General features: G+C 46.2%; 1 protein-coding gene across 7 annotated transcripts in view; it reads left to right on the top strand.

Annotated features, from left to right (window-relative positions):
- LOC134895591 (proprotein convertase subtilisin/kexin type 5-like) overlaps window positions 1-23,561 on the top strand; it is a 568,642-nt gene that overhangs the window by 472,661 nt on the left and 72,420 nt on the right. The gene's annotated exons all lie outside the window — the stretch shown is intronic.

Here is a 23,561-nt window from a genome sequence, read left to right as displayed (position 1 = left end):
ATTTTGACTATCTCTATAGAAGAGATAGTCAAAATTTACACTTAGCCAAAATCGCACATATTCAGAATCGCAAGCACACTCATTATGTGCTTGCGATGCCGACCTAGCCCCTGTCGCATAGTGAGAATCGGGCATAGCCCGAATCTCACCGTGTGTATGGGCCTTTAGTCACAATGCAATGCCACTAGGACGCGTTAGGAGATTGTGCTGATTAATTTGGTATGTGATACTTGTATATCTGTGAAGCACACATTGCCTAATCCATAGTTGGGTATCTCTTTGCAGTAATCATTTCTGCTAACTACCTTTGCATACTTGAGACTTCTTCTAGTAAAAATACTTCACTGTGGTTTTGTCAGAATATGGAATTGTGGTATCTGACACAGATCTCTTATCACAGTGCACTTTTATACAATGAATTCACTTTGGGTATATAAGTTTGGTGATCTCGCCATGATGAGGCCTAAATATCCACCATACACTTTAGTTTCCGCTACAAAAGCTAAAACAGTACAAGCCAGCAATGGCTAACAAGTACAGTATATATAGCAGTGCCGTAACTAGACATTTTAGTGCTGTGTGCAAGACGCTACATCAGCGCCCCCCCCCCCCCCCCATCCCCCTGCCTATACAAAATGGTGCCAGTGTGAGCTGTAGGCGCACGGGCAAAAATATAGGGGCGTGGTTTCATGGGGAAGGGGGTGTGGCTACAAAATAATACTAATTCATATTACGCTGTACAGAGCGTCTCCGTTATTCAAATTACGCCGCACAGTAGTGCCACTTATACACATTACACCAGGTAGACCCCTGTCACACATTACGCCAAGTAGAGTCTCTTTTTACACATTACAGCAGGCAGAGTCCCCCTATTTTACACATTACGGCAGGCAGTCCCCCTTTTTACACATTAGACAAGCAGTCCCCCTTTTCACACATTAGGCAGACAGAACCCCCCTTTTTACACATTAGGCAAGCAGAGCCCCCTTTTTACACATCAGACAGGCAGTCCCCCTTTTTACACATTAGGCAGGCAGAATCCCCCTTTTTTCACATTAGGCAGGCAGAGTCCCCGTTTTTACACAATAGACAGGCAGTCCCCCTTTTTACACATTAGACAGGCAGTCCCCCTTTTTACACATTAGACAGGCAGTCCCCCTCAGGAGCGTTTTAAGAGAGGAGGAGGCCCGTGTTCAGCCTCCTCCGTCGGGCCCCCTCCTCTCTGCCCGGAGTGCCGTAGAGTCTGAGCACTAGAGGGCTCAGACTCTACTACGCATGCGCAGATCGCCGGGAAAATGACGCGGTGGCCATTTTCCCTGAGAGCTCTCTACTGCGCATGCGCAGAACGCCGTGAAAATGGCCGCTGGGCCATTTTCACTGTGTTCTAGCGGCGCTGCAGGTGCCGGCGCTGGACTTCTGAGGGGTAAGTATTTTACAAATGGGTGCGGTGGGGGCCCCCTCTGGACTCTGGGTCCCATGTGCACCGCACACACTGCAACCATTATAGAATCGCCAGTGGTCCCCCTTTTTACACAATAGTTAAGCAGTCCCCCTTTTTACACATTAAACAGACAGTCCCCCTTTTTACACATTGGACAGGCAGTCCCCTTTTTCTCTGACGTCCTAGTGGATGCTGGGAACTCCGTAAGGACCATGGGGAATAGACGGGCTCCGCAGGAGACTGGGCACTCTATAAGAAAGATTTGGTACTATCTGGTGTGCACTGGCTCCTCCCTCTATGCCCCTCCTCCAGACCTCAGTTAGATTTCTGTGCCCGGCTGAGCTGGATGCACACTAGGGGCTCTCCTGAGCTCCTAGAAAGAAAGTTTAATTTAGTTTTTTTATTTTACAGTGAGACCTGCTGGCAACAGGCTCACTGCAACGAGGGACTAAGGGGAGAAGAAGCGAACCTACCTGCTTGCAGCTAGCTTGGGCTTCTTAGGCTACTGGACACCATTAGCTCCAGAGGGATCGACCGCAGGACCCGTCCTTGGTGTTCGTTCCCGAAGCCGCGCCGCCGTCCCCCTTACAGAGCCAGAAGCATGAAGATGGTCCGGCAAATCGGCGGCAGAAGACTTCAGTCTTCACCAAGGTAGCGCACAGCACTGCAGCTGTGCGCCATTGCTCCTCATTACACACTTCACACTCCGGTCACTGAGGGTGCAGGGCGCTGGGGGGGGGGGGGCGCCCTGAGCAGCAATAAAAACACCTTGGCTGGCAAAATAACCACAATATATAGCCCCAGAGGCTATATATGTGGTAATTACCCCTGCCAGAATACAAAAAATAGCGGGAGAAAAGTCAGCCGAAAAAGGGGCGGAGCCATCTCCCTCAGCACACTGGCGCCATTTTTCCCTCACAGTTCCGCTGGAAGGAAGCTCCCTGACTCTCCCCTGCAGTCTACACTACAGAAAGGGTAAAAAAGAGAGGGGGGCACTAAATTTAGGCGCAGTTTAATACTATAAGCAGCTATAAAGGGTCATAATTCAGTTAGTCCCTGCATTATTATAGCGCTCTGGTGTGTGCTGGCATACTCTCTCTCTGTCTCCCCAAAGGGCTTTTGTGGGGTCCTGTCTCCTTTAAGAGCATTCCCTGTGTGTGTGCGGTGTGTCGGTACGGCTGTGTCGACATGTTTGATGAGGAGACTTATGTGGAGGCGGAGCAGATGCCTGTAAATGTGATGTCACCCCCTGCGGGGCAGACACCTGAGTGGATGGATTTATGGAAGGAATTACGTGCAAGTGTCGACTCCTTACATAAAAAATTTGACGACATGCCAAATGCGGGACAGCCGGCTTCTCAGCTCGTGCCTGCCCAGACGACTCAAAGGCCATCAGGGGCTCTAAAGCGCCCGCTACCTCAGATGGCAGACACAGATGTCGACACGGATACTGATACCAGTGTCGACGACGATGAGTCAAATTTAATGTCCACTAGGGCCATTCGTTGCATGATTGAGGCAATGAAAGAGGTATTACACCTTTCTGATATAAACCCAGGTACCTCAAAAAAGGGTATTATGTTTGGGGAGAAAAAATTACCTATAGTTTTTCCCCCATCTGAAGAATTAAATGAAGTGTGTGAAGAAGCGTGGGCTTTCCCCGATAAAAAATTGGTGATTTCAAAAAAATTACTAATGGCGTTCCCTTTCTCGCCAGAGGATAGGTCACGTTGGGAAACTCCCCCTAGGGTGGATAAAGCGCTCACACGTTTGTCTAAAAAGGTGGCACTACCGTCTCCGGATACGGCCGCCCTAAAGGAACCTGCTGATAGAAAGCAGGAGGCTATCCTAAAGTCTATATATACACACACTGGTGTTATACTGAGACCAGCTATTGCTTCAGCGTGGATGTGCAGTGCTGCTGCTGCTTGGTCAGATTCCCTGTCGGAAAATATTGACACCCTAGACAGGGACACTATATTGCTAACCGTAGAGCATATAAAAGACTCAGTCTTGTACATGAGAGATGCACAGAGGGAGATCTGCCGGCTGGCATCTAGAATAAGTGCATTGTCCATTTCTGCTAGGAGAGGCTTATGGACTCGGCAGTGGACAGGAGATGCAGATTCTAAAAGGCACATGGAAGTTTTGCCTTATAAGGGTGAGGAGTTATTCGGGGATGGTCTTTCAGACCTTGTTTCCACAGCTACAGCTGGGAAGTCAGCATTTTTGCCCCATGTCCCCTCACAGCCTAAGAAAGCGCCGTATTACCAGGTACAGTCCTTTCGACCCCAGAAAAACAGGCGGGGAAAAGGCGGGTCCTTTCTGTCTAGAGGCAGAGGAAGGGGGACAAAGCTGCAACGCACAGCAGGTTCCCAGGACCAAAAGTCCTCCCCCGCTTCTTCCAAATCCGCCGCATGACGGTGGGGCTCCACAGGCGGAGCCAGGTACGGTGGGGGGCCGCCTCAAAAATTTCAGCGATCAGTGGGTTCGCTCACGGGTGGATCCCTGGATCCTTCAAATAGTATCTCAGGGGTACAAGCTGGAATTCGAGGCGCTTCCCCCCCGCCGTTTCCTCAAATCGGCCTTACCGACAACTCCCTCGGGCAGCTGTATTCCCAGCAGGTGATAGTCAAGGTACCCCTACTTCAACAAGGACGGGGTTACTATTCCACACTGTTTGTGGTACCGAAACCGGACGGTTCGGTGAGACCCATTTTAAATTTGAAATCCTTGAACACATACATAAAAAAATTCAAGTTCAAGATGGAATCGCTCAGGGCGGTTATAGCAAGCCTGGACGAGGGGGATTACATGGTATCCCTGGACATCAAGGATGCTTACCTGCATGTCCCCATTTACCTTCCTCACCAGGAGTACCTCAGATTTGTGGTACAGGATTGCCATTACCAATTCCAGACACTACCGTTTGGACTGTCCACGGCACCGAGGGTGTTTACCAAGGTAATGGCAGAAATGATGATACTCCTTCGAAAAAAGGGAGTTTTAATTATCCCGTACTTGGACGATCTCCTTATAAAGGCGAGGTCCAGGGAGCAGTTACTGGTCGGAGTAGCACTATCTCGGGATGTGCTACAACAGCATGGCTGGATTCTAAACATTCCGAAGTCACAACTGGTTCCTTCCACTCGCTTACTGTTCCTGGGGATGATTTTGGATACAGAACAGAAAAAAAGTGTTTCTCCCACAGGAGAAAGCCAAGGAGCTGTCATCTCTAGTCAGAGACCTCCTAAAACCAAAACGGGTATCGGTGCATCACTGCACACGAGTCCTGGGAAAAATGGTGGCTTCATACGAAGCAATTCCATTCGGCAGGTTCCATGCAAGGACCTTCCAGTGGGACCTCTTGGACAAGTGGTCGGGATCGCATCTTCAGATGCATCAACTGATAACCCTGTCTCCAAGGACCAGGGTGTCTCTACTGTGGTGGCTGCAGAGTGCTCATCTTCTAGAGGGCCGCAGATTCGGCATACAGGACTGGGTCCTGGTGACCACGGATGCCAGCCTTCGAGGCTGGGGAGCAGTCACACAGGGAAGAAACTTCCAAGGACTATGGTCAAGTCAGGAGACTTCCCTGCACATAAATATTCTGGAACTAAGGGCCATTTACAAAGCCCTAAGTCAGGCAAAACCCCTGCTTCAAAACCAGCCGGTACTGATCCAGTCAGACAACATCACGGCAGTCGCCCATGTAAACCGACAGGGCGGCACAAGAAGCAGGATGCGATGGCAGAAGCCACAAGGATTCTCCGATGGGCGGAAAATCACATAATAGCACTGTCGGCAGTGTTCATTCCGGGAGCGACCTACACCCGGGAGAGTGGGTACTTCATCCAGAAGTCTTCCTACTGTTGGTAAACCGTTGGGAAAGGCCACAGGTGGACATGATGGCGTCCCGCCTCAACAAAAAGCTAAAGAGATATTGCACCAGGTCAAGGGACCCTCAGGCGATAGCTGTGGACGCGCTAGTGACACCGTGGGTGTACCAGTCGGTTTATGTGTTCCCTCCCCTGCCTCTCATACCAAAGGTATTGAGAATAATAAGAAGGCGGGGAGTAAGAACGATACTCGTGGTTCCGGATTGGCCAAGAAGAGCTTGGTACCCAGAACTTCAAGAATTGATATCAGAGGACCCATGGCCTCTACCGCTCAGACAGGATCTGCTACAGCAGGGGCCCTGTCTGTTCCAAGACTTACCGCGGCTGCATTTGACGGCATGGTGGTTGAATTCCGGATCCTAAAGGAAAAGGGCATTCCGGAGGAAGTCATTCCTACGCTCATAAAAGCCAGGAAAGAAGTAACCGCAAACCATTATCACCGTATTTGGCGGAAATATGTTGCGTGGTGTGGGGCCAGGAAGGCCCCAACAGAGGAATTTCAGCTGGGTCGTTTTCTGCACTTCCTACAGTCAGGAGTGACTATGGGCCTAAAACTGGGTTCCATTAAGGTCCAGATTTCGGCTCTGTCGATTTTCTTCCAGAAAGAACTGGCTTCACTGCCTGAAGTTCAGACTTTTGTAAAGGGAGTGCTTCATATTCAGCCCCCTTTCGTGCCTCCTGTGGCACCTTGGGATCTCAATGTGGTGTTGAGTTTCCTAAAATCACATTGGTTTGAACCACTTAAAACTGTGGATCTGAAATATCTCACGTGGAAAGTGGTCATGTTATTGGCCTTGGCTTCGGCCAGGCGTGTGTCAGAATTGGCGGCTTTGTCATGTAAAAGCCCTTATCTGATTTTCCATATGGATAGGGCAGAATTGAGGACTCGTCCCCAGTTTCTCCCTAAGGTGGTATCAGCTTTTCACTTGAACCAACCTATTGTGGTGCCTGCGGCTACTAGGGACTTGGAGGATTCCAAGTTACTGGACGTAGTCAGGGCCTTGAAAATTTATGTTTCCAGGACGGCTGGAGTCAGGAAAACTGACTCGCCTTTTATCCTGTATGCACCCAACAAAATAGGTGCTCCTGCTTCTAAGCAGACTATTGCTCGCTGGATTTGTAGCACAATTCAGCTGGCGCATTCTGCGACTGGATTACCGCATCCAAAATCAGTAAAAGCCCATTCCACGAGGAAGGTGGGCTCATCTTGGGCGGCTGCCCGAGGGGTCTCGGCTTTACAACTTTGCCGAGCTGCAACTTGGTCAGGGGCAAACACGTTTGCTAAATTCTACAAATTTGATACCCTGGCTGAGGAGGACCTTGAGTTCTCTCATTCGGTGCTGCAGAGTCATCCGCACTCTCCCACCCGTTTGGGAGCTTTGGTATAGCCCCATGGTCCTTACGGAGTTCCCAGCATCCACTAGGACGTCAGAGAAAACAAGATTTTACTCACCGGTAAATCTATTTCTCGTAGTCCGTAGTGGATGCTGGGCGCCCATCCCAAGTGCGGATTGTCTGCAATACTTGTATATAGTTATTGACTAACTAAAGGGTTATTGTTGAGCCATCTGTTGAGAGGCTCAGTTGTATTTCATACTGTTAACTGGGTATAGTATCACGAGTTATACGGTGTGATTGGTGTGGCTGGTATGAGTCTTACCCGGGATTCAACATCCTTCCTTATTGTGTCAGCTCTTCCGGGCACAGTATCCTAACTGAGGTCTGGAGGAGGGGCATAGAGGGAGGAGCCAGTGCACACCAGATAGTACCAAATCTTTCTTATAGAGTGCCCAGTCTCCTGCGGAGCCCGTCTATTCCCCATGGTCCTTACGGAGTTCCCAGCATCCACTACGGACTACGAGAAATAGATTTACCGGTGAGTAAAATGTTATTTTACTCATTAGACAGGCAGTCCCCTTTTTACACATTAGACAGGCAGTCCCCATTTTACTCATTAGACAGGCAGTCCCCTTTTTACACATTTGGCAGGTGGAGGCAGGGAGAGGGGGAGAGCGAGAGATAGAGAGACTGAGGGGGTCATTCTGACCTGATCGCAGGCTGCCGTTCATCGCAGCGCAGCGATCAGGTCAGAAGTGCGGCACCGGCGCATGGCTGACAGCCAACAGCTGTCGTTGCCTAGCGATCGCCTCTGCCTGATTGACAGGCAGAGGCGGGAGCGGGCGGCCCGATTTGTGGGCGCAGTCCAGCCAACGCAGGAGTGGCCGGACCGTGAGAGGGGCGGGCCGCAGCGGCTGCGTGATGTCACACGCAGCCGCTGCCACCTGGGCAGCGATGAGTAGCTCCCGGACAGCACACAAAAGCTGCCGGGAGCTACTCCTGAAGTACAAAAGCATCGACGCTGTGCGATGCTTTTATACTTCTGCGGGAAGGGTGCGGGCCTGACATGCGGGGCGGACTAGCCCTACCGGGAAGGGGGCGTGCCTGACATGCGGGGGACCTACCCTTCCTGACAACCTGGGGTCTTCTCTCCCCCCCTTGTAGTGTGCGGCCCTCTCCCCAAATCTCCTGTTGCTAGCTGCGCTGTTGGGGGTGCGGCATGGACATTACAGAACTGCATTGAAAAGCTGTGTGTTGAGTGCAACGGTGCCGGATGTGAGAGATTTGGAAGGGGATCCTGCTCTGGGGGTGCGTGCATTGTTTGGGTGGAGGGGAAATGCGCGCGGAGGTGGTTGCTGGTTAGTGGGGGAGGACCCCCTTGTCTTAGTTGCCCTGGACCCCCGTGGGCTTAATCTGGCCCTGCCCACTATTACATGTACACTGGTGAAGGAGTGGAGCTGAATCGGGGTTTCATACAGCTCACCAGACGGTGAGTATATACTGCAAACGGGTAGCTGTGTAATCCAATGAGAAATGTGCATAATTTGTAATCCATGAGGAAAACTAAAGAAAAGCTCATTTTAATCCAAAAGGTTTCAACTCAAATCCTCAAGTACCCCCAGCAAGTCATGTTTTTAGGATTCTTGTCTTTAGAAACAGATCGGAAATTTACTGACCAAGCACAAATAGAATAATTGATGTGTGCATGATTAAAGGAATCCTGAAAACAAGACCTACTCGGATACTTCAGGGATGGAGGTAAAAACGTATTGTACAGATGTGTCTTCATGCACCTGGCCTCAATACAACATGCAAAGTGCAATCCCTGGTGCTAGTGAATACTCATTGGGGGTGATTCCGAGTTGTTCGCTTTTTTTTTCGTTCGCACAACATATTCGCAGTTTTGCGAACACGTTGCACAATAGCGAATAACCGCCCCCAACGTATTTTTGCTATTTCGTACGCAGTATTACACAAAGTAGGCGTATGCCAAATGACATCGCACTAATGCGAACCCATCGCAATTTCACAAACCTCATCGTAAAAATCCTAACTTCTCGTAGATTTACACATTCCTCTTAAAATTGCACACGCTTTTGCTGAAAAACGCACAGCAATTGTTTTTCTTTTCAAGTTATATTACACCTTTCAATTCAAACTCAACAAGCCTTCCTCAATTACGAATCTAATTAGTGTAATGAATGATTGTGGTCATGACCAATTAAGTCTTCAAAGAATACCTACAGAACACTTTGTAGGCATAATTGGCCATTACCATGTTTGTTTATAATAAATAAGTGAAATAGATGTGTAAACTGTGCCTGGCCTAATGTTAAATAGCATATTTTTGTGTGGAGGTGTAGTGTGTGAATATATGTGTTTACATGTTTTTCTAAACAATAAGCTACTAACTGACATAATTTGTTTGTTTGTAAATAATAAGATTAATAATCGTAAGTTTGATGTGTGTTTTTTGTAAGGTAACCAATTTCTGCTAGGCAATATGCTGTTCCTTTATTGCATTAAAAAACACAACAACTTAACTGTAATAAACAATTTTTTATTTTTGTACATTTTTTGTGTGTGTTTTTTAGAACAAATATCAAATATTTTGCAAATAAAAAAGTAAAAAATTAAAAAATTTTTTGCATCCGATCAACATCGGCCAGCATGGCCTGCAAATTAGCCTTTAGGCTTGCAAGGATGCCAGGCAGGCTTGTGGGATCTCCAACTGCACCATCTGAAAAGAAGAGCAAAAATAAAAATAAAAAACTTACTCACATTACCTATTACACAAGCAAGCCACAAAGCACACTTTAATGGCAAAGGGACTACATCATGGATGTTTGAATGTTAAAACAGTAGCATACCAACACACAAGCATGCTCAGCAATGTTTGTTATTGTTAACGTTCAATTTTAAAAAGTGTACCACACCATGATGTACATTTACTAAGATGGGAGTTCTATTTAAGATGGGACGTTGCCCATAGCAACCAATCAGATTCCACATATCTTCTAGAAGGTGCTAAATAAATGAGAAGTTGAATCTGATTGGTTGCTATGGGCAACATCCCATCTTGAATAAAACTCCCATCTTAGTAAATGTAACCCCATGCTGGGATTCATTCACATCTGGAGTGAAGCAGACTTGTCTTTTTTGGTGTTTGCCCTGCATCATCACACTGCATATCAACATCTTCAGAAGGACAACATATCCTAGCATGCCCACACTCCCTGAAAGCCTGCCTTACTACATAAGGTGAAACATGTTTTTTTTTTAGTAAAATAATAATTTTTTTAGTGTAACTTTCACAACACAAATCATTGTGTCCTTAGCCAAAGTGAAGCATGCGAGTTGAATGTGCAAATATGTACACAAGTGTAAAAGAACAACAACATACTAAACTCCACTCAGGTCTAACTGTTTCACTGACAACCTAGCACATATAAACCCTGTTGTCCTGGCAACCCTGTCGACCTAATGAGTGTCGACCTAGAGTGGACACCCTAAACATTGCAGACATAGACACTGTACACCTAATGATACTCACACAAATGTAAATGCAACTTCCATACCATGATGAAGAACACAAACGTTTTTCCTTGGGCCAAGATTGGCCACAGTACAACACTGCATGTATTTGATTTTGAAGTTTAAGTAGGTAACCAATACATTTTAAATGTGTTAAAACTTACTCTCATCAGCCACATGCGCAGCACCCTCAACATCCTCAGGGGCTTCTGCTGCCCATTCACTGGATGGGGGAAGGAGGGTGGATTGGGGAAGGAGGGTGGAGGAGGATGGATTGGGGAAGGAGGATGGATTGGGGAAGGAGGATGGAATGGGGAGCTGTTTACAGAGGGTGGGTCTGATTGAGAGGGGAGGGGGTTGGAGAGGGTGTTTGGGCCACAGAGGGGGAGGGGGCCAGAGATGGGGAATGGGAAAGAGAGGGGGAGGTGGGCGGAGTGGTGGTTTGGCCTACAGAGGGGGAGGGGGACAGAGAGAGGTATTGGTAAAGAGAGGGGGAGGGGGACAGAGAGGGGTATTGGTAAAGAGAGGGGGAGGGGGGCAGAGAATGGGTTTGGGAAGGAGAGGGGGATTGGGCGACAGAAGGGGAGGGGGGCTGAGAAGGGGATTGGGAAGGAGAGGGGGATTGGGCGACAGAAGGGGAGGGGGGCTGAGAAGGGGATTGGGAAGGAGAGGGGGATTGGGCGACAGAAGGGGAGGGGGGCTGAGAAGGGGATTGGGAAAGAGGGGGATTGGGCGACAGAAGGGGAGGGGGGCTGAGAAGGGGATTGGGAAGGAGAGGGGGATTGGGCGACAGAAGGGGAGGGGGGCTGAGAAGGGGATTGGGAAGGAGAGGGGGATTGGGCGACAGAAGGGGAGGGGGCTGAGAAGGGAATTGGGAAGGAGAGGGGGATTGGGCGACAGAAGGGGAGGGGGGCTGAGAAGGGGATTGGGAAGGAGAGGGGGATTGGGCGACAGAAAGGGAGGGGGGCTGAGAAGGGGATTGGTCCGGACTTCCTGCAGCAGCTTGCCGTTGTGCTTGCCCTAGAATGACATATGTAATATTTAGGTTGTGGCTTTAAAAATTATAACAACAGCATTTTTCTATTACACTGTTCTGTCCCATGTTAAAGACACAGGGGTAAAATTGGCATTTTTTTTTTAAACTGGTGATGTTGCCCATAGCAACCAATCAGATTCTACGTAACATTTATTAAGCTGCTTCTAGAAGATAATAGATTTAATCTGATTGGTTGCTATAGGCAACATCACCAGTTCTAAAAAGCTCCCACCTTAGTAAATTTACCCCACAGAGCAAGTTATTGGGTTCAGTTGACAGCCTGTGTAGCAACTCAGTACAACAACATTCACTTTTTCAGAAGCACTTTGCTACACAGTCAGTACTGCTTGCCCTAACCACACACACTGTGTCATGTTTGTTCTACAATAGTTCATTGTCAGTGTGCCAATTTTCACACTATATAACTTAGTGAAAATATGCAAGTTTTGCATTAAAAGTTTCTGCTAATAATCTCAGTGTTATTTAATGTAATATGAAACTTACTGCGCCTACGTCTGGTGCGGATTTGTTGGCGGAGCTCCGCCAACAGGTCCGGTGTGCGACGGCGGAGGTCGCTCCAGCGCCTTTCAAGTTGGATAATGGAGTGTGTAGTCCGGGTGCGGCTGCGGAGTATGCGGCGGACCTCCGCGTAGGCCTCGCGCTTTATCCTATTGGTGATAAAGGGGCCTGCGCGGCCTACGCGGCGGTCCATCACCGCGACCAACACGCGCAGCTCACTGTGGATAAATGCAGCTGCGCGCATGGTGCCAATGGCGTTTTCCATATATGGGCTTATATTTATAGTGTGTGGTGGCATGTGATTGGTTGTAATTTTATGGTGTCATCTAATAAACTTTATTGATGTGTGCATTGCTGTGAAGGACAGTGGGTACAGTTCGCAATAGCGGAAATTCGCAGCCGCGGAAGAACAAGAAAAACAATACATACACTCACAATTACACTCACACACACTCACATACACTCACACAAACACACTCAAAATCACACACTCACGATCACACTCACACACACTTATAGAAAAGTAATTGTTACAATCTGTGTACTCACCACATTTGTCAATAACAATCAGCTGCACAAAGTCACAAAGTTTTCGACATTTATGATCATATGTTGTGTCATTTGTAATGTAAACAGATGCATGGCATATAGACATTTGTGGAACAAGGGTTACAATCAGAATATTTAGACAAACATTGCATAATAAAAATTTAAACAGGTATGCCTTGCACAACACTTAACTGGGCATATAATTAAAAATTGAAAAATAGGACCTGGGGTTACTAGGAGCAACATTACCTAATATTAGATATGGACACATATTCCCAAAAAAATTAAAACACATTTTATTAAGTAACATTAAGTGTAGCCTGCATTATGTGGTTCATGTTATTTGGTATGTACAAAGGAATATGTCTATGTCGATAAGATTTAGCTGATGTAGTTTATAAGTTGGTTTATTCACACGTGATTGCATTTGCTACTATTAAATAATTACAACATGCATTTAACATCAATGTTTATTTTGAAAAAGAAAAAAAAAGAATATTTGGGAGCATGTCAGATGTGTAGGTGCTAACAATAAAAATGTTATGTGTCCAGACAATTGCTGTTTGTAGTATTTTGGCTGAGCAGTGTTTGCTCAGTAATTGGACAACAGGTGAATTCATTGGCATAATAATTGCTAATTAGGGCAGACACACTAGTCACAGTACTTCGCAAGTGCAGAGTAACTGCAGACTTACTCCTCGGCTGCGACAGGATAGCGAACATTTGTTGTGTACATTTACCATCGTATACGCATTTCTGCTCAAAACACGCCTACTGCTGGTTGCATACTCCCACACTAGCTGCCCACTTTCACGCCCATTTCGTTAGATAGCGAAGCCGTGCCTCTGTCACGCCTCCGTCACTCCCCGTTTTCGGTGGTGTAGTACGAGCAGGTTTTCAGTTAGTAATTTTGCTCAAGCGTCGTATCGCTCTTTGCGCACGCGCAGTCTAGCTGTTGCGCATGCGCAGTTGGCGAATTTTCGCCGTTTTGCGATGCGATGAACTGCTGCGATCAACTCGGAATGAGGGCCCTTGAACCAATTAATATGTTCTCCCTTTAGCAGTTCAACCAATCACATTCCGTTTTTCCACTGGGTGTGATGGACTCGCAGTGAAGGGGAACACCAGAGACACTTTCCTTTGATCTCATATCAATATAGTTTAACTAAATCGATATTGATGTGTGCTATGTAGCTCAATTCACATTTGTGACTCATTCATTTCAATTATATATTAATTTCAATTAATATTTTAGTTCACAACACCATTAAAATGAATGGGTTATTGCAGTGGTTCCCAAACTTTTTTGAGTCACGGCGCCCTTGAGTATCAGAATTGTTTTCACAGCACCCCTAGGCAAAAGTTTTCCCTGAAAATACCCCGAGGCATCCCAGGGTGCCCAGGCACACAGTTTGAGAACCACTGGATTATTGGAATGAATGGACCCTATAAATTAATGGGAACTAAACAGCACAATGCTGAGTTAACTTATATTAACCCCTAGTTGGGTATATTAAAAAAGTTGAGGTATCCGGACCTTTTCAAGTGCAGTTACATACCTTGATCATATCATGGGGAGTTGTATCAAATCTTCTAAAGAGGACAAGTGGAAACATTTCCCATAGCAAAGAATCAGCTTCTACTGTAGCATCATGTATCTAGTGCATTCTACAAAATTATTTTGTGTGGTTGCTATGGACAACTTCTCCATGTGTTAGAAGGTTTGATACATTTCCCTCTGAAAAGGAACAAGGATCATGCAAATAATTGACCTTCACTGCAGTGTCTATGTGGTCTTTAAATCCTCATTTTTCAGATGCATTTGGCTAGAAAAAAATGGATTCTTGCTGTTTACACACAGATTCATGTAAGAAAATCACAGCATGAATGCAATTGTACACTGGTCTAAATGTGTGGGTCTAAATGCATGGGCAAGGTTTGACATGTGTTTTCACTCAAGGGGGCAAATTTACTAAGATGGGAGTTCTATTTAAGATGGGATGTTGCCCATAGCAACCAATCAGATTCTACTTCTCATTTATCTAGCACCTTCTAGAAGATAATACCTTGAATCTGATTGGTTGCTATGGGCAACATCCCATCTTAAATAGAACTCCCATCTTAGTAAATTTACCCCAAGGTGTTTAATCCCCAAAAAAGACAATGGTACTGTAGTATCATTATTTGTTCATTGCGATGTAAGCATCTTTCTTTATCCGATATAATTAGAGTCTGTTTTGCCATTGCTGTTGTGCAGACAGATACAATGACATTGCTTGAAATCAGGTGTGTAGCGAGGGTGGCTCCAGTGAAGCGCGAGCTCCAGGCGCCAAAAAAGTTAGAGGGCGCGCTGTCGCCCGCCACCCCCCTTCCCACGTGTCACTGTACTGGCTGCCGCAGAGCAGGAGGAGGAGAAGCAGAGGGGGTGCATACTGACTTGGAGTCAGAGATAAGGTAGGTAACAGGGCAGGCCAGAGGCAACAGCAGGAGACACTGACAGCCGGCACATGCCAGAGCTTTGCCCGCCCTCTTTATATGTCTCACTGTCTGCTTGTAGCTGTGCAGCAGGGTTATGTCGGTCCTGCAGCACAGTGCTGCAGCACCTTTCTCTTTCCTGGAAGCTGCAGCACGTCTCTACTTCAGATGCTGCAAAAGCGCTCTATGCCCTAGCTACTGGAGCACCTCTTTCTGCCCCTGCTTCTGCAGAAACTCTCTCTGCTCTGGCTGTTGTAGCACCTCTCTCTGACCCGGCTGCAGCTGCAGCACCTCTCTCTGCAGAACCTCTTTCTGCCCCGGCTGCTGCAGCACCTCTCTCTGCCCTTGCTTCTGCTGCAGAACCTCTCTCTGCATTAGAAGCTGCAGCACCTCTCTCTGCCCCTCAGGCTGCTGCGGCACAGCTCTCTCTGCCCTTCAGGCAATTCTGGGACATTATTTTCAGTGACTCATAGTGGGATTATAAAGTCTGGGATGGCAGTTCTAGGGTATTATTATCATTGAGGCATTGGGAGATTATCAAATTGAGGGGGAAGCAATTTTGGTTCATTATTGTCATTGAGAGTTTGTGTGGGTTTTCAGGTCTATGGGGGAGTCACATTTGGGGCATTATTTTAATTGAGGCGTTGGAAGATTATCAGATATGGGGGTCAGTTTTGGGGTATTATTTTCATTTAGAGATTGGGGGGTTATCAGGTATGTGGGGTTCACATTTGGGGCTTTACCTTCCATTGAGGAATCGGGGGATTGTGAGGTCAGGTCAGTCGGGGCATATATAGTGTTTTTAATTTAGTTGACTTAAACAAGTAAATACTTAAGCACAGCTACTTCCATAGAAACTTTACCATGGTGTAATATGTATAAGGGGCTCAACCATAGGGTAACGTGTATAAGGGGCTCGATGGTGTGGCATAATGTGTATAAGGGGTACTACTGTGTGGTGTAATTTGATAAAGGACACTACTTTGCGGTGTAATATGATTTGGTACTATTCTGTGGCTATGCACCTTTCCAGTGAAGCCATTATTTATTTATTATTATCAGTTTTATATATATAGCGCACACATATTCCACAGCGCTTGACAGAGAATATCTTGCCATTCACTTCAGTCCCTGTTCTCTGGGAGCTTACAATCTATATTCCATAACACACACACACACGGTTAATTTTTGTTAGGAGCCAATTAACCTATCAGTATATTTTGTATTTTGGGAGGAAACCGGAGTACCCGGAGGAATCCGACACAAGTACAGTACTGGGAGAATATAAAAACTCCACACAGTTGGGGCCATGGTGGGAATCTAACCCATGACCTCAGTACTGTGAGGCATTAATGCTAACCATTATGGTGTCCCTACTGCCATGCTCCTATATTGTTGTTGAAAGCCTTCGGCATGCACTGACCCTATTTTAAACTCTGGGGACACCCAAAGGAAACTTTCGCTCTGAGCTCCACAAGGTTTAGAATTGGCCCTGCCACCAATTTAGGATTTTTAAATATTGTTTCTTTTCAAATGTAACAAGCCACCAAATGTTGGCTAGGCCCCCAATTCAGTACAGGGGGGGAGGGGGGCCCGCAATGACATACCCTTGCTCAATGCAACATGGTGCCTAGCTACACCTCTGCTTGAAATTACACTGACACTCTATATAAATGTTGTTACTGCAGCATGAAAACATGTTTAGAGGGTAAAAATGTATTTACACCAATGCAAACATGATTATAAATGAACCCACTGTGTAAGAAATCTACTTACATGTGCTACAGTCAAACATACAGGTAAAACTCAGAAAATTAGAATATCGTGCAAAAGATAATGGATTTCAGCAATTCAACTTAAAAGGTGAAACTAATATTATATAGACTCATTACATGCAAAGAGAGATATTGCAAGCCTGCATTTGCTATAATTTTGATGATTGTGGCTTACAGCTTAAGATAAGACCAAATCCCCAAATCTCAGAAAATTTGAATATTTCATAAAATCAATAAAAAAAGGATATTAAATACAGAAATGTCGGCTCTCTGAAAAGTATAATCATGCATATGTACTCAGTACTTGGTTTGGGCCCCTTTTGCATGAATTACTGCCTCAATGCGGTGTGGCATGGATTCTATCAGCCTGTGGCACTGCTTAGGTGTTATGGAAGACCAAGATGCTTCAATAGCGGCCTTCAGCTTTTCTGCATTGTTCGGTCTCATGTCTCTCATCTATCTCTTGGCAGTGCCCCATAGATTCTCCATGGGGTTCAGGTCAGGTGAGTGTGCTGGCCAATCCAGCACAGTAATCCCACGGTCATTGAACCAGGTTTTGGTACTTTTAGCAGTGTGGGCAGGTGCCAAGTCCTGCTGGAAAATGAAGTCAGCATCTCTATAAAGCTTGTCTGCTGAAGGAAGCATGAAGTGCTCTAAAATGTCCTGGTAGACGGCTGCATTGACTCTGGACTTAATAAAGCACAGTGGACCAACACCAGCAGATGACGTGACTCCCCAAATCAACACAGACTGTGAAAACTTCACACTGGACTTCAAGCAACTTTGATTGTGTGCCTCTCCATTCTTCCTCCATATTCTGGGACCTTGGTTTCCAAATGAGATGCAAATTTTGCTCTCATCAGAAAAGAGGACTTTGGACCACTGAGCATCAGACCAGTTTTTTTTTTTCTTTAGCCCAGGTCCAGGATCCGTCTGTGTGTGGTGGCTCTTGATGCACTAACTCCAGTCTCAGTCCACTCCTTGTGAAGCTCCCCCACACTTTTGAATGGCCTTTTTCTGACAATCCTCTCCAGGCTGCCGTCATCCCTGCTTGTGCACCTTTTTCTTCCACACTTTTCCCTTCCGCTTAACTTTCTATTAATGTGCTTTGATACAACACTTTGAGATCATCCAACTTCTTTTGCAATATTCTTTTGAGGCTTTCCCTACTTGTGGAGGGTGTCAATTATGGTTTTCTGATGATTTTCTGTCAGGTCAGCAGTCTTCCCCATGATTGTGAATTGTACAGAAGCAGACTGATAGACCATTTAAAGGCTCAGGAACCCTATGCAGGTGGTTTGGATGAATTAGCTGATTAGGGTGTGACACTTTGAGCCTACAATATTGAACCATTTCACAATATTCTAATTTTCTGAGATTTTGGATTTGGGGTTTTCTTAAACTGTAAACCACAATCATCAAAATTATAACAAATAAAGGCTTGAAGTATCTCACTTTGCATGTAATGAGTCTACTGTATATAATATATTAGTTTCACCTTGTAAGTTGAATTACTGAAATAAATTTACTTTTGCACAGTATTCTAATTTTGTGAGTTTCACCTATATGCTAGCGTGGTCCTCCTGCCAGCATAATGAGGCTGTCTTGGGCTACTCAGTTCTGGAAAGGATTGGTATGCAAGGAAGGTGAACATGTGGTACACTGTTATCTCATTTGCAGATTCCTCATTGCTAAGAAATAATTAGTTTACTCTCCATTGCCAGTGCACAGTGGGCCAGATTCAGATTTGGAAACAAGGCAGAAAATACACAGAACTTTGTATCTGGAACAAACCATTTTGCAATGTAAAGTGAGAAAATACATTTATATTGTTTCTGTGCAGGGTAAATAATGACAGCAATTGCATGTAGCCCACACATGTTAGATGGCTTTGTTTTTACACTGCATTTTAGATTTCAGTTTGGACACACCCCAGCCAAATCTAAATCTTTCTGCACATGTTACATCTACCCCACCTTCAGTGCAAAGTGGTTTTGCCCAGTTGCTTGATTTTTTTGCTTTGTTTCTAAAGCCGAATGATGCCCAGTGAGCCGGTAACTGACTTACAATAGCAAGTTCTGCAGCATAACCATATTGCACTAGTTATCCTACTATTCTGGCATTGTTTACCATTAATAACACAAGTGATGCATTCTTTCATTAATACATATAATTATATGGTTATTACAGTTTTCTAACCTTGTTGTGGGAACAAATATGCATTTTGAGAAAAATGTAATATATGAGACATATAGTAAGCTGTTTTTGTAATTATACTTAACATATATCACAGGTTCGTGTGCCTGAGCCAGGTCAGGATTGGGCTGATTTCTTAGCAGGATAGATAAGAGCAAGTATTTGCCCAACCTCCCCTTGGCAGTGTATGTCAGTGGCAGGGGAGGTGAGGGACCAGGGGCAGGTACAAAATACCTTGGACTGGGACTGTTTGTGGGCTCAGACCATCCATGAAGGACCCCAAAATGGTGAAAACACACCCTCTTAGACAGTAAGCAACCAGTCATAGGACTTCAGCAGCCCTGGCACGACAAGGGGTTTTTGCCACAGTTAACGGGGGAATGTCATGAGTCAGGAGGTTCTGGCCCCGCGGCATGCCCTGTATACCAAAAGCGGGTGGGACGGAGGGAAGGTGGGCAGCTGAGTAGAGAGCCAGAAGGCCTCACTGCTCGACAAGCCCCACTCCCTGTGTGGCAGACTACCCCATCCGGCAATTGGCCCTACTGGCATTTGCCAGGAGTGCCAGATGGCCAGTCCAGCCATAGGCTTCAGTATTCATTAGAGGGTGCTAAACGCAGTTATCCCCATTTGTGGGCTTACATGTTGGTACATGGAGTGTTCCCTATAATTCTCTAACAGAATTGTCAGCAAATGCCAGTGTGCATGCCTGTGTAGTATTGCAACATGTGAAACTAAGGACCATGCAGAAGCTAGAGATGTGATGAATGCAGCTCTCAGGCCTGGGCAACTGTACCATCTACACTTATTATTGCCCACTACTGCACATAACGTGCTCTGTATTGTTCTTTGTGGGACATACAGTAGATCAGGCCTGGCCAACCTGTGGCTCTCCAGATGTTGTGAAACTACACATCCCAGCATGCCCTGCCACAGTTTTAGCATTCCCTCATAGCAAAACTGTGGCAAAGCATGATGGGACTTGTAGTTTTACAACAGCTGGAGAGCCACAGGTTGGCCAGGCCTGCAGTAGATGATATATATGACATTTTCATTACATTATTTTGCAAGCCCTAGCAAGCTGTAATATGTTCCTCATTTAGTTTTGTGATAACCAGATGTATCCACAGGCCATATACACATGCTATCAGATGCAAGTAAAAGAATACATCATTCAAAATAGCTGCATTTAAGCAATATTTGTTGAAATGAAGGAATTAGCACCAGGACAGCTATTGTTTCACACATTATATATTCTCTTATTGTCTATTTAACGTAAAGATGGACCTTTAACTATCTTCTGTAAGCATGTAGCGTTCTTGCATTTCAGCTCAGGAATGCTTTCATGATGGGAAATCAGAAGTCATTAGTTCAGTGGATTCTTTTCTGGTCACAAGTGGATTACATCTTCACAATCTTTGCCCAATCTCTCATACATCAAAAAGAAACATCTGCTTTGTCGCCTGGTTAATGCTAAGGAAAAAAACATGAAGTATAGATTTGAAAACAGAAAAAAAAAATATGTGTGCTAATACTGTAAATACTGATTTACTGTGCTTATGAGTACAAATCTACTCAAGATTCCTGCAGGAGTAACGCAGGACAGCTGTCTAACAGCAAATAAAACTATCAGAATGTAATGACTGTGAATGATGCCTAGGGTTGATGGGGTGTGGTATGGAAGGTAGATAGTAACTAGGTCGACAGTGTCTAGGTCGGCCACTATCGGTCGACAGTAACTAGGTCAACAGGGATGCCAGGTCGACAGGGTCTCTAGGTCGACATGTTCTAGGTCGACGGGTCAAAAGGTCGACATTACTTTTTTTTATGGGTTTTTTGTGTTGTTTTCTTCGCACAGTGTCTGGGAACTCCAATTAGTGCACCGTATCCCCTGCGCTCGGCACAGGTTACCGTTCCCAATTGTAGTCCACGTGGATCGTTAAGTATGAAAAGGTTCAACAACAAAAAAAAATCGTGAAAAACTCATGTCGACCTTTTGACCTGTCGACCTAGAACATGTTGACCTAGAGACCCTGTCGAACTAGAAACCCTGTTGACCTAGTTACTGTCGACCAATAGTGGTCGACCTAGATAGTGTCAACCTAGTTACTGTCGACCTAGAGACCGGATCCCGGTTGATGGTGGGACTGCTGGTCAGTTTTGTGTTTTCATATATGTAGCAGTGTTACAGTGTTACTATGATGTTACACTGTCACATTGAGATCACCAAGTGATGAGCAGTGGTCACGAGTGCCCAGCAGAGAAATCATAGCTCATCATATGCCTGTGATTTAGGGGAATGGTTTCACTTTGCAATGCGGTTACGTTGACGGCGCCCGGGATTCCGGCGTTTAGCATACCGACGCCGGGATCCGGAACACTCGCAATGCCGCCAGTTGGAATCCCGGCAAACAGGGTCTATTCCTAATCGTTGGTGTCCGCGCCACCCATAGAGTGAGAAAAGAAACTGCCGGGATCCCGGCGTTGGTATGCTGCCTGCCGGGATCCCGCCCGCCGGCAACGTATACCCAGCGTGTCACTTTTATATTGAGATATTCTGAGATAAGGGAAGATATGAACGGTATGCTGGTGTACTCTTATTGAAGGCACGCCCTCGTTTTGAAGAACAATGTCAGATGCCACCCCCGCTCCTCTCTCCAAATGCTGCAGCATGTCACTCATTCTGTGGCTGATAGGGGTCTGTGAACGACATTGCCAGACCCGTCCTACACATTTGCACAATGGGTCTTGTGCCTGTGCAGAACCCCAAACATACAAATATGAATCAGACCCATAGAACGTATCAGTGAGTTATTGCAGAATGGGATGTTTGAAGGGAAGGCAATCAATTTGCCGGCTGTCAGTATTTTGGCGACCAGGTTACCGATGCCGGAATCCTGATAGCTGACAATGCCAACAGCCGGAATACCGGTGCACAGGAGCTATTTCCACTTGTGGGTATCCATGACACCCATAGAATGGAAATAGATCCTGTGGCTTGTGCAGCGAGCTACTGAGCATGCAGTGTTGCGAGTGCAGAGAGCTCGCAAGGGTACTCATAGAGCTCGCCCGCTGCCAGCATTCTGGCGGGCGGTATGCCGCTGTTGGGATAGTCACAGCTGGCATCCCATCCGCCGGGAATACATACATACATATGTATTCCATTTAAAGTGGTAGATCCTGTTAAACAAATGAGCCAAGGCAAAAATGTGCAAAGTGTACAGGACCTTCTGTCACTGCTGTGTAGCTAATAGTGTAATCCTTTCCCATGTGAATCTACAGTATGGCTAACCTGGGCAGATACTGACACATATGTTATGGGATCGGTATGGGATCCCGACGCACGGGATGCCGGCTGTCACTATACCGGGAGCGGCATCCGGTCCACCAGAATGCCGGCAGCGGGGCAAACGCATTGAAGCCCCTTGCGGATCCGCTGCGCTCGTCACACTGCAGGCATGGTGGCTCGCTTTGCTTGCCACAGGTTCTATTCTCCCTCTGTGGGTATCGTGGACTCCCACAGAGGTAAAATCACCTACCTTGCCGGTTTTCCGGTGGCTGCATTGTACCCCTGTTGGGATACTGGTGGGTGGTATGTTAAACGCATACCAAATGTTGTACTTAAGCTTGTTACTAGTTACTGTATGTCCGGAAATCCCTCTGTATAAAGACAATTATGGGCCTGATTCTCTGAGCTGTACGTGGCTGCGTCTGTGACTGCATATTGTGATGCAATCGTGTCTGCGACTTTATGCTATTTCCACTACAAAGCCCTTCCCTGGTGTAAATCTGTTCATCCAAATGTGCAAGGACTGAGACGCCCACGTATTTCACCATCTGTAGATGCTGGAATACTGTGTGGTGCGTCTTTAGACACTTCATCGTCACTTGCACCGGCCATATAGCAGTTGCAGAATGTCTATGTAAATATGGCCCCTATGTGAACAACTGTGTGTCTCTGAACACAAACACTATCAGCAAAACCACCCGCGATACTCCTATAAGACGCACATCTACCTGTGTCTAATAAGCCAGCCCCACTTTCACCATCCAGGAATGCCCCTTACATTTCCAAAATACCTCTGTTACTCAGAGGCGTCACTTGCCCTGGTGATACCCAATGCGGCGTCACAAAAAGGGAGCGGAGCTTCATGGGGAGGGGGCTAGGCTTTGCAGAGGGGGCAGCGATTTGCATCCCGACCCCCGTTTTCTTCTCTCTGGGGGTGTGGGAGATGCGGGCTGCCCCCCGGGGAGTGCAGTGACTGCATTGCCAGCTCCTACACAGTGACAGGAGCCGAGTGCTGCATATAATGTTACAGTGCAGTACCCGGCTCCTCTCATTGAGCAGGAGCTAGCATTTTGGTGTCACCCCTCTGCAGGTGACACCCGGGTACGGCCTGCACCTCCCTTGTGACACCACTGCTGCCACCATACACCCAATCTGTACTGCGACTACAGTACAAAATCGGGATAGTTTCCATGCTTAATTTAGTGTTTCATAACATATGATTCAGACCTTGCTTGGCAGGCTATACAGTATTTTTAAAATGTTACTGCAAGTTATTTAGGAGATCAAGAGTATACAATGTAATAATCACTAGAATAATGTGAGCATACCTCATACTCAGCAGCTGAAAGAAATTGCTCAGAGCCCCCAAGGGGAACAGATGTTCAAGGAAATTGAAACAAAATTAGCTAATAACTATAAATGCAAATTAAAATGTAGTTCTAATAACTTGTGCAAGTCTTCCCTCTCATTAGCCCCATGTGTAAGGACCACTTATGTAAGAAGGCACTCATTT

Source organism: Pseudophryne corroboree, chromosome 1 (genome assembly GCF_028390025.1).
Source record: "Pseudophryne corroboree isolate aPseCor3 chromosome 1, aPseCor3.hap2, whole genome shotgun sequence".
In the NCBI taxonomy this organism is placed as follows: Eukaryota; Metazoa; Chordata; class Amphibia; order Anura; family Myobatrachidae; genus Pseudophryne; species Pseudophryne corroboree.
Note: the sequence above shows the minus strand (reverse complement) of the source record. Positions and strands in the feature narration are given on the sequence as shown.